The sequence below is a fragment of the Paroedura picta genome, chromosome 5, assembly GCF_049243985.1.
Source record: "Paroedura picta isolate Pp20150507F chromosome 5, Ppicta_v3.0, whole genome shotgun sequence".
NCBI lineage: Eukaryota > Metazoa > Chordata > Lepidosauria > Squamata > Gekkonidae > Paroedura > Paroedura picta.
The window spans coordinates 38,608,135-38,620,204 of NC_135373.1; the positions used below are offsets into that span (position 1 = coordinate 38,608,135).

Sequence of the window (12,070 nt, forward strand, 5' to 3'; positions counted from 1 at the left end):
CTACTTTCATGTCATTAAGAGCTGGAACTTTGCTATTTTGAAAAAGAAGGAAGACATTTTTTTAAAAAACCCTTCAGAATCTTTTCAATAGCTGGTTACGGAACAACCGACAGAAAGTGAATCACTTTGAAACAGCACCAAGATGTCAGGCAATATCTTATGAAAAGTGGCCACCCCACTGTGGCACTGTATGCACATTTCCTCTTTGGCAAGGCCTTTGTGCGGAAGTTGGCTCCCCTGGCACAAAAATATCAAAAATGTAAGAGGGGCTGTCCAGATGAGAACCCCCATCCCTTTCCTTCTTGCCCTGTTAGTCCCACACATCTCCTTGCCTTGGCCTCAGTCTTTCATTTCCATAGAGAGGGACAGAAGGCTGAGGCCTGCCTGGAAAACTCAAACTCCTGGTCAAGAACCACAGTGTACTGCTGTGACAACTTTGTGCATCTAACCAGGGCCTTCTAGGGGTTCTGTTCTGCCAATGAGGGAAGAACAACTGTGCCTTCTCTGCAGCGCTTTCTGTGTAGTGGCTCCTATCGTGTGAATTGGTGACCTGTGGAGGTCAAGAAGGCTCCCACCCTGTTGGCATTTCATAAACAGTGTAAACAGAAACGTTCAGGAGGGCATTTTTGGTTTGGTCTGGGAAACTACACTGCATTTCTCCAATGTGAATGCCATATTCAGCATTGTTTGCGGCTTTATCCTTTGTTCAGACTGCAGCTCAGTTTCAAAATTCGGCAATCCCTGCTCGCATTATATTGCTTATTCCACGTATCATCCTGTTGATTGCAGGAGTTGCATGGTGCAATCTGTCTCGAGTGTCGGTGAGAAAAGCAGACTATAAATAATGTTAATAAACGAATACATTAAAAATCAAAGAGTACCTCTAAGGTCAAAGTGAATGTAAGAATGTAAGTGGCGTCCTGCAGGATCACAACCCTGGTCCCTCCCGTGCAACTTCCTGTTTCTTCCAGGGACCAGCCAGAAGCCCCGCAGAAACTACAGCAGAGGCCCAACCCCCTCCTCTGCTACTGCTCCAAAGTCCATAGCATTCAGAGTTATGCCGGCACTTAAGGTTGCCAACCCCTTGGCGGTGGCTGGAGATCCTTCACTATTGCCACTGATCTCCAGGTGACCGAGATCAGTTCACCTGGAGAAAATTACCATTTTCGAAGGTGGACTCTATGGCATTATACACTATTGAGGTACCTCCCCTTCCCAGACTGTCCTCTCAGGCTTCGCCCCCAAAATCTCTAGGTATTTCCCAACCTGGAAGTGTAAACCTAGTTGTCACTGAACATACGGTCCCCTTTCAGCCATCATAGCTGATAGCCTCTGATAAGCCTCCCCTCATCCATCAAGATGTTTAATCCCCTTTTAAAGCCATCTGAGCAACCAGCTGGTCACCACCGCACCCCATAGCAGTGACTTCCAGAAATCAACTGCATGCATGTGATGAAGTACTTCCTTTGGTCTGTCTTGAATCTACTGTTTCAAGTTCTAATATTCTGAGAGAAGGGGGAAGGTTCTCTTCATTTACCTTCTTCATGCCTACTTTTACTCACATATCTAATAGTCACAGGGGATCTTCTACACACACACAAGTGTGGACCAAAAATCCACACAATAGGGCTATGCTGGGCTAGGGACAGCTGCGGGTTTGCCAGAGCAACCCAAAGACTGACAGTAGGAGATAAAAGTTGGAGTTGGAGTAAGGGCAGGATGGGGGAGTAGGGTTGCAAATGTTGGCTTGGAAATTCATGGATATTTAAATAGAGCAGCCTTATACTGAATCAGACCCTATTATCTACTCAAACTGGCAATGCTTATCCAGGGTCTCAAGCATAAGTTTTTCGTAGCACCTACTGCCTGGAGACAGCAGGAATTGAACATGGAACATTCTGAATGCCAAGCAAATGCTCTATTACTGAACCATGGTCCCTCTACTGACTCTATTTATGGGTGGAGAATGGGGCTTGGGGAACGGGGACCTTAGCAAGTTATAACGCTTAGCAAGTTATAATCTCTTCAAAGATCAAGGGAACTGGTTAGTTATAATTCTGGGAGATCTCCAGGTTGCACTTGGCGGTTGGTAGCCATAGAAGGGGAGACAACACAAGAGCTGTAAACAGGGTGGGCGGAGAGTTGGTGGGGGAGGGAAAAAAGCATGTAGGGAGGAAGTGGGGCCAGAGTGGAAGGAGGAAAAGGGGGCAACCAAAAGAAGAAGCAAGGGGCTAGGAGAGGGAGATATGAGATGTCCTTTCCCATATCCCCATCTTGTAAACCTCCATTGTTTCCCCCCCCAGTCTTTAATCAGTTTTTCTATAAACTAAAAAGCTCAGAGGGAGCATGCTTCGACCTCTCAATTATTTTGATTGCCCTCTTCTGCCATTTTCCCAGCATGACAATAATGTTCTCTCGAGATACAGTGATCGGAATAATGCGCAGGATTTCAAATGAGGCCACACCATAGCTGTCTACAAGGGCATTACAATACTGGCTGTTTTGTTTTCAGTTCTTTTCCTAATAACCCCCAGCATGCAGTTTTCCTTTTTCACCACTGCCACCCACTGAGCTGACATTTTCTTCCATCTGTCCACCGCAACCCCAAAATGTCATTCCTGGTCAGTTCCTATCAAGTCACACAGTGTATATGGCAAGTTAGGATTTTATCCACTTCACACTTCCAAACACATTTGCTGTGTTGTTGCCTTGGTTTTCATCATTCTGAATAATCTCCTGTCAAACAAAGCCACTCCGAGGCTGACTCCCAATTCCAAATCATTTATGAACACATTAAATAGCATCAGTCACAACAGTAATTCCCGAGGGATTCCACTGTGCATTCCCCTTCAATAAGAACTGTCTGTTTATTCCAGCTCTCTGCTTCCTGACATTTAACCAAGAGCAGAAGAGGATAAACAAAATGATCAAGAAGTTGGAGTACATTCCCAACAAAGGACAGCTGTGGGGGTTTTCAGTCTCAAAAACAGCTGACAACAAGGGGAGGACATGATATAAAGGTTTATAAAATTATGCATGGCAAAAGTAGGTCAGGAGAAAATTCTGCATTATTAGAACTTGGGGGCACCCAATGAATTTGACAGGCAGCCCCTTAAGGGCTGGCAGCACTTCTTCACTCCAAAAGTAATTTCTGAAATTCACAGCCATGCGATGTAGTGATGGCCACTATTTTGTGGGTGTATAAAGTGCTGTCAAATCAAGCTGAATAAGAGCACCCCCCCCCCCCGTAGGGCAATGGTTCTCAACCTGGGGATCAGGACCCCTTTGGGGGTCGAATGACCCTTTCAGAGGGGTCACGGCAGGGCGAGCAGCCCTTCTCTCCAAGGGGGTCCCAAAGTGGCCGACATCGCTCCTCTTCCATTTCATCTACACAACAGCCTTGCGTGGTAGATCGAGAGAGCATTTGTCTGTCTGGAGCAGTGGGAAATGGTGAGATCGGCATGGTGGGACAAGAGGCAGAAATGAACTGAGAAACCTCCGGGAAAAAAAACAATTTATATACAGTCATGAACAGTGGATCTTCACTCCATTGGTCAGTTTCAGTTTACTTTCTGTGAATGAACCCTTGCATAATTTTATGGTTGGGAGGTCACCACAACAGGAGGAACTGTACTAACGGGTCACGGCATTAGGAAGGTTGAGGACCACTGCCATAGGGCATGGGTGTTAAATAGGCAGCCTACAGGCAGGAGCCCACCTGTGCAGGGCTCTTATCTGTTCTGCAAACAATTGGCCATTACCTTTATTGCCAGATAACGGAGATGGTGCTAATGGCCTAGTGTTAATGAATAGAAGTCAGGACCCCACTCCCTCTGGGCTTTCTATTTTGCAGAAAAGCTAGTTAAGGGAGGGAACAGCAGAGGTTTACAAGAAGGGAACCTGGGAGGGGACTTTAAGCAAGCACTATAAGAGTGTTAATGTTTTAAGCATGTACATATTTTGCATAAATATAATATCGTTAACTGGCTCTGCCCATGTTATTTATTAAGTTTGTGTCTCTGGCACCTGGCATTACATTTTGCAGCATACATGACAATGTGACAAACTGACATTTATGTCCTGCGTAGTGCAGAGGGTTGGACTAGATGACCCATGAGGTCCCTTCCAACTCTATGATTCTATGTCAGACCCAGCCCCCTTAACAAATGATTTTGATACCTCTGCCATAAGGTTTTCAAGGCAGGCAACTAATACAGGTGTGCTTTCCTCTGCATAGAGACCCTGGAATTACTTGGTGGTCTCCCATCTAAGGATTAACCGAAACCAATCTGTTTAGCTTCTGAAATCTGATGAGAATGGGCTAGCCTGGGCCACCCAGGTCAGAGGAGGCCTACCTATGGCTAAGTGTTACACTGAATAAAGGCAGGAACCCTCTGAATTCCAGGCTGGAGGTGAGTACAGGGGGGAAGACTTGGTCTCTATGCTGTGCTTCTAGTCCAGGGGTGGGCAAACTGTGGCCCTCCAGATGTCCATGGACAACAATTCCCATGAGCCCCTGCCAGGGAGGGCTCATGGGAATTGTAGTCCATGGACATCTGGAGGGCCACAGTTTCCCAACCGTGTTGTAGACCTTCTACAACATCTGGTTGACCACTGTGAAGCAGGATGCTAAACTTGATGGACCATTAGACTGATTGGGCAGAACTGCTCTCATATTCCTGGTGCAGAGACTCAGAACTACCTGCATCCAATGAAAAATGCCTGGGGGTGTAGATTGGGGAGTGGAACTACCTGCATCCAATGAAAAATGCCTGGGGGTGTAGATTGGGGAGTGGAAAGGTATGTCTCAGATGTCAAATATATTTGATACCTTCAAACCATATATTTGAGGGTTCGGCTGCGGATTCTTTGCGATGACAGATAGGCACTCTATTTATGTTCAGAAGTTCTCTTTTAAACACCACGTTGTTGGGTTCAGTTCCTGCAAATAAAACTGGCTCCTAGAGGGAGCCATAATTCAGTTTAAATTTTCCAAACCTCATCTTAAGCAGGGCTTAGTGTTTTGGGGTCTTTTTGTTTACATTTTTATTGTGTGGGGCAGGGGGGCTATTTGCCACAGCTGTTTGTGAGCTGCTTGAAGGGAAAGGAGTGATGGAAATAATTCCATTAATTCCTCCATAAATAAGAAACCAGCAGAGAACACCCAAGTCCCTTGGAAATGTCCTGCGAAGTTTTCCCAAGCAATGAGGTGCAAATGCTGGGAAGGGAGACTCGCTGTGCAAGTGTGCACAGACATGCATAGATATCACATGCAGAAAGCATACATCTTTGCAATGATGTGAGAAACACTTGGCACTGCTATTAATAGCTCATGGTACCCCAGGAGAGTTTCAGGAGAGCATCAGCTAGGGTCTTCATGCAGTGGCTCCCCCACCACTTAGAGTGACCCATTTGGCATCGACCAGAGCCCAGGCCTGCCCCCATCTTCTGCTCCTGCTCTGTGGAATGGGCTCCTTTGGGGGGGGGGGGGTCATTGAAATATCAGGAGATGCTCCATTTTGCCAGGTATTTGAGGAGGTGTGAATGGCAGACATCTTTTTAAAGGAGAACTGTTGAGTTTGTTGTTTTATTATGGTTTTCAATGAAATTGTAAAAACTATTTTTGTAAGACCTTCAATCCTGAGGTGATATGGGGTACAAATGTCTGAATACATAAATTTGAACACAATAAATAAAATCCTTCTGGAACCCACATTCTAAAACAGGCTCCTAAGTCCCATCCAGGGATCAATGAGAGATCGCCTGCATATGTCCAAAGACTGTTGTTATTTCTCATGCCCAGGACAGAGCAGCAGCAATGAAACCAGAACCCGGAGCTACATCTTTGTTCATATTCTACAGAACTCTGCTTGAGAACACAACGCGGACATTGTCCCAATTTGTTGCTCCAGGTATTGTACTAGAGCTGTGAGCTCCCCTGCAGATAGCGCCTCCTGTCCTAAATCTCCTGCCATGTGATTGTTCTGTACCAAAATCATGAGCTTCCTTCTCCGCCACTGCTAAGTCAGGGCGATCTACAATCTCCTTCTTACATCTCTGGATTTCTCATGTGCAGCCCACCACCCCACCCCCACCATCATCTCATCAGGCTTTCCCTTTTCTATCCTTACGAGATTCCAGTTTCGTTTCCAGCGGAGGGGGAGGGACGCTGAATGGAGGCAGAGCAGAAATATCCCCCATCTTAGGTACCACAAATGCCACACCGCCGGCAATCAACTGCCTACCCCAATTCATGGCTTCAGTCCCTTGAATTTTTCAAGAAATACATGGATACAGGGAGGATTCTGTGCAGCAATACCAAAGAAAATCAACCCCCATGGCTGTCTAAATCCAGTGTGCTCTTCCATCTCTGCCCCCCTTTCCCATGAAAGCAAAACAAAAATCCATCAGATATCAGGTGATAAAACGTAATTTTGCTCCTAAACCGAGTGATTGGTGGAGGGTATATATTTTACATTCACATCCAGCCAGGGTGGAAAAATCACATAAATCATATTTGAAACAACTCCATCTCTTTTCCCTGCAGGGCCATCAAGAGTCAAGTGAGATGTGATGTATTATTATTATTATTATTATTATTATTATTATTATTATTATTATTATTATTACAATAACTAACAGTGATTGCACTCTCCCTCCACCACGACACATCTACAAATGTTATTTCTTCATTTTATAGCCATCACAATTAAAATGTCTGAGGATAATTTAAAAAATAAGGATTTTGGAAGGAGAGCCCGACATCATATGAGTAATCAACGAAACGAGAGTGACAGTCCCGGAGAACAAAGGCACAATCTCCGAAAGCCTCCTTCAGCCCCAAAGCCATCTTTCCCGTTAACGTCCAAGGGAAAAACCTCAATGGGCAGAGCTACATGTTCATGTGCGTGTGCAAATATGTGTGTGTGTGTGCATGCATGTACATTCCCAGACTAAGTCGAGCTAAGCATCTCTCGTGCAGCTGGAGAGGCAGGAGCGCCGAACCCCCCCCCCATTTTTTTTTACTCCATCTCGGAAACACACCCACCCCCCACCCCCCTCCCCAAAGCGCCAGCCATCCGGCAGGTTTTGTCATTGGCATGCATCAAATGCCCCGCGGAAGGCAGGCAAAGCGCGCACACACGTGTGTGTGCGAAGGCGCCTCGTCTACCCGCTGGCGAGGAGGACATCTCCCCCTCCCGAGCCAGCCGATCTCGGCAGCCTCGCCCGGGGGTCTCCCGGCAGCAGGTGGAGAAATGCCCCCGCTGGACGCGCATCCCTGCCGGGGGAGGGGGGCAGCCGAGGCAGCGCCGGCCCGCAGCCCGCCCGCCCTTCCCCCCTTCCCGAGCCGCTCAACCCCCGCCCTGGCGGCCCCCTTACCGGGCGTCCTCGGTGGGGCAGCAGAGCCCGGCTGCGGGCGCACAATGGCCGGCCCTCGGCTGCCCAAGCCCGGCGAAGGAGCCGCGCGGGTGCCCGGGCGAGAGAGCGAGCGCAAGGCAGCCGGCCCCTCCCTCCCTCCCGCGCCCAAACCCCGCCCCCTCGACACCTCCTCCTCCCTGGCCGGATCGGGACCGCCCCGCGGCCGCTTCGTGACGCACCGCGAGAGGAAGCCGGGTCTCCCCTCCGCCCCCCGCGCCTTTGCGAAGGCACGGCCTCGCGCGCTTTGGCCCCCGAAGGCCGGGCTCCCTCCCGGCCGGCTTTGGATCAGCTCCCAGGGCACGGTGGATCAGGGCCAGGACGGGGCTATCCGGTCACCCACAGGAGGGGAGCTGCCTGGCAAGCCCCAAAAGGACATGGGAGGGGGGTAGGATTAGAACGGGTCCCAAACTCATGCAAGGCACCAGCCCCAGGGAGAGATGGGGGTTGCTGGCCGGAGCCCCTTGCCTATTTCCACAGCGACCATTTTAGATGCTCCTGGGAAGTTCAAGCGCAGGAGCCAAGGGCTCTCCCTTCCTTTGCCCATCAGCTGGTGGTGCCTTCTGAAGTCTGCTGCCCCTGAGCATGGAGGCTGGCCCAGGGACCAAACCTCCTCGAGTTCATCCTTTTATGGCCATCTCAACCAGAGGCCGTTATTAAACTGGCAGCAGTGAATTCTGCAGTTATGCGTTGTGTATAAAACATGCTCTGTCGCCCATCCCAAATCATTGTCCATCTATTGGATGCCAGAAGTGGCCCAGCTGCCAGGCAACTCTAGACAGATGCCCTGGAAGTCAGTCATGGAGGGGTGCCAACCAGCCCCATCAGCCCCCACTCACTCCCTGCCTAGTGGCCCTCTTGCTGCATGGGGGTCTGCCCTGGAAGGCACTTTCCCCAGATCCAGTGAAAAGCCGGTGGAGCTGCTGCTCTGTCTTTTCCTCCACTGTCAGGGATGGCAAGGTAGAGACGAGGATGCCCAGCCTGGCTTTCTTCCTTCTTAGTTCTGCTGCACATTGCCTGACCACAGCAGGATGGATATTCTTGGCACAGGGCAAGGAAAGGCAGGTAGGTATAATTTCCCCACCTCCCAACTGCCTGGCAGGGGCCAAGGGGGTGGACACCATCTTCCTGTCTCCAACAGAGGAGCGACTTGGGTAACCTCATTTTGGGCTGAGCCTTTTGGGTGCCCCAAGTTCTAGTATTACAAGGGGCTAAAATTTTCTCTCTTTCCACTTTCTCTACAGCACACATAGTTTTATAAATATCTGTCCATGCACACATGTATGCATGGACACACTCACCTCAGTATTATTTTCCAAAATGAAAAATCCTAAACATCTTATCCATTCCTTCTAATGGAGGCACTCCAACGCCTTGATCATTTCAGTTGCCCTTTTTTGGCACTTTTATCAGCCCAATGATGCCTTGGTTACAGCATAGATTGTCATAAGCAGGCATATTATGCTATGTTGCTGCCTATTTGAATTTCAGTCGCTTTTTTACCCCTAGAATAGAATTTCCCATTTGCACTATTGACATAGATCATGGCACTTTAAATGAAATGTTATCAAAACATATATGGGACATACAGTGGTAAAGGTTAAAAACATAAGGTGTGAATTTCAGTTTAGATAGAGTATCAAAATGAGCTTACGTAAATTGTAGCAATTTCACATGTAGACTGGATGATTTCACAAATTCGACTGATAAATATATCCAATGATTAATAAGACCATAGACATTTCAGCTTATGAGGCCTTAATCAGTGGTCAATAACATATACTATTTTTTTAAACAATTCAGAATGTATAAATACAGACCAGGAGTTGTGATTTGAAAATTCAACAAATGTTATAACTTTCAGCAACCACACAACATATGAGGTAGATATTATATTTACTTCTAGTGAAAAACTCTTTTTAAAAACACATTTGGCTTTTTACTTTTGGTGAATGTTCAGAAAGCTCTGATTGAGGACCAAACAGACCTGCCTCCAGGGAAGAGATTAGCAGATTCTACTTTCCTAAGAAGAAAGGTGGACCGCATGCTAAATCTTGCAAAGGGATGATGGAAGATGCAAGATCTGTAGTGTACATGATTCAAAAGGATATGAAGAATATCCTACAGGGGTATTGGAGGAGCTGTGTTTGTAGCATAGTTTAAAAAAGGTAAAGGTATCCCCTGTGCAAGCACTGAGTCATGTCTGACCCTTGGGGTGACGCCCTCCAGCATTTTCATGGCAGACTCAATACGGGGTGGTTTGCCAGTGCCTTCCCCAGTCATTACCGTTTACCCCCCAGCAAGCTGGGTACTCATTTTACCAACCTCGGAAGGATGGAAGGCTGAGTCAACCTTGAGCCGGCTGCTGGGATTGAACTCCCAGCCTCATGGGCAGAGCTTTCAGACTGCATGTCTGCTGCCTTACCCCTCTGTGCCACAAGAGGCTCTTGTGGATAGGAATATCTGTTAGCTGCCAAACCTTCTTCACTTTGAGGAACGGTTTGCCCACAAACACCCATCATCAAGGTTGCTTGTATCTCACTGTTATAGTGCTTTGCAATTGCATCTCTGTGCTAGAAATGTACAAATGTTTGAATTTCCCCAATAACTGGCCAGCAATATCTGCACCATCTATAGAAAGCAGGAAATGTGCTCTCCAGCTAGCCACAACCCTTTCCAGGAGCTGCCCGGATTCCTCAGGTAACATCATTATGGACCATCAGGGGTACTCAACCACCGCCTTTTCTCTTCCCACTCTAGAAACAATGCCCATCTGCAGGTCAATTGTGCACCTTGGAATATCACTAAACTTATCACCCTTTAAGTGCATCTTCCTTCCCATCGCATCTATGGAACTCTGTTAGTCGTGATCAAATCAACCTAAAACTTTTGCTCATACACTACTAAGATCAACAAATAAATTTAGTGGGGCCATTAAAACTCAGCCCCGTTTAAGGACTTAACTATCTGCTTATGCATGCTACGTGCCCCCATACACAATTGTGTGTTATTTCTGGAGAAAGACTAGAGAGAAGCAGATACATACCCGCTTTAAAAACCTGCCTGCTCCTGCACTTAGTATATTTTCTTGGTCCATTCAGTTGCAAAGTTTCCAGCATAAATGTCTTGAACAATGCTTAGAGACCATACTGAGTAGGCCAATTAGGTGGTATTGTGGAGGGTTTGTCTTTTCTCCCTGCTTAAATATTGGGACAGTAATAGGCAAACCCCAATCCCTAGGTGGACGCCGCTGAATGTCAGTATGTGTAAAGAGCACAGACAACATTGGGACCCATCAGTTGATACTGATTTTGACCCATTCCAGGGAGATCACATGGGAGATGAATGGCGGTGAGAGATCACGTGGGAGATGAATGGAGGTGGGAGATAAATCCATGTGGGCCCACTTTTTTCAGTGTGTATGTCCTCTAGATCAGGGATAGTCAACCTGTGGTCCTTCAGATGTCCATGGACTACAATTCCCATGAGCCCCTGCCAGCAAACGCTACCCCTGCTCTAGATATCCCACATACATCTGAAGTGCTGATCATTTTCACTGTTTTTCTGGATTTGTGCATCTCCTGAATGGAGATACAATTTCTCTTTCCCTTTTATACTCCCCTGTTGCACTGTCCTCTATCCTCTGTTTTCCCCCTTGTCTGATGTGTTTCTCAAGAAAAATAATGTTTCATTTATTTCAAAATTGGTTTCCAAGTGAGTTTCTGAGGGAAGGACCCTGGTACATGCAAGTGGAGACCCTCTAGTTAATTGCCTCTCACTAAGTCTCCTGGAATTCACTTATTCTTCCATCTAAATTCAGGAGACAGAGTGACTTGGGGAACACTTCCTCCAGTGTCGTGACTCACCCAATAGGAGATTTTCTGCTCCTTGAACATACTTCCTCCCTATTTGCCTCCAGAATAGGTAGACTGTTAGGACCAAGTATCTCCTCTTTCTATGAAAAGTTTGTTTCTCTTCTAAATAAAATGTTATTCTTTAAGCAGCCTGGTGTTTCGCTCTCTTGCATATTTAAACTCTGCCAACATCCTCACGGTCAGGAGCATCATCCAACAGTGCAAGGCCTCTGCTGAATTCCAGCCAAACTTCTATGAGTCAGATTCTCCTCCTTGACTGTAATAAAGGTCTAGGCTGAGAAATAACAGATCTCTCAAGCTTAGGAAAGGAGGACAAACTCAACCACAGCCAATGAGTGGGCAGGTTATCCATCACTGACAGTTTCCCAGCCAAGAAATTACCCCCCCCCAAAAAAAATCTTCAATTTAAATAGTTACTGTGTTAAATACAGAAGAAGAAGTTTTTATATTCCACTTTACCCAAAAGAGTCTCAAAGCATCTTATAATCACTTTCCCTTCCTTTCCTCATAACAGGCACCCTGCGAGGTAGGTGGGGCCGAGAGAGCCCTGATATTACTGCTTCATGAGAACAGCACTATCAGGACAGTGACCGGCCCAAGGTCACCCAGCTGGCTGCATGTGGAGGAGCGGGGAATCAGACCCTGCTTGCCAGATCAGAGACTGCTGCTCTTAACCACGACACTAAGTTGGCAAAGACGGCGAAGCCCAGTTCCACTGAGAAGCATGAACTGTGCTGACCTCCACGTTTGGGGAGGGCCTTACCCAACCATCTCTAGCC

At 47.2% G+C, this 12,070-nt stretch overlaps 1 protein-coding gene across 9 annotated transcripts in view; it reads right to left on the minus strand.

Annotated features, from left to right (window-relative positions):
- MACF1 (microtubule actin crosslinking factor 1) overlaps positions 1-7,492 on the minus strand; it is a 350,067-nt gene extending 342,575 nt beyond the window's left edge. For all 9 annotated transcript variants that reach the window (XM_077337346.1, XM_077337347.1, XM_077337345.1 and 6 more), the window contains exon 1: positions 7,381-7,492. The gene's annotated coding sequence lies outside the window, so the exon portion shown is untranslated. The remainder of the gene's footprint in view (positions 1-7,380) is intronic.
- Between the last annotated feature and the right edge of the window lie 4,578 nt (positions 7,493-12,070).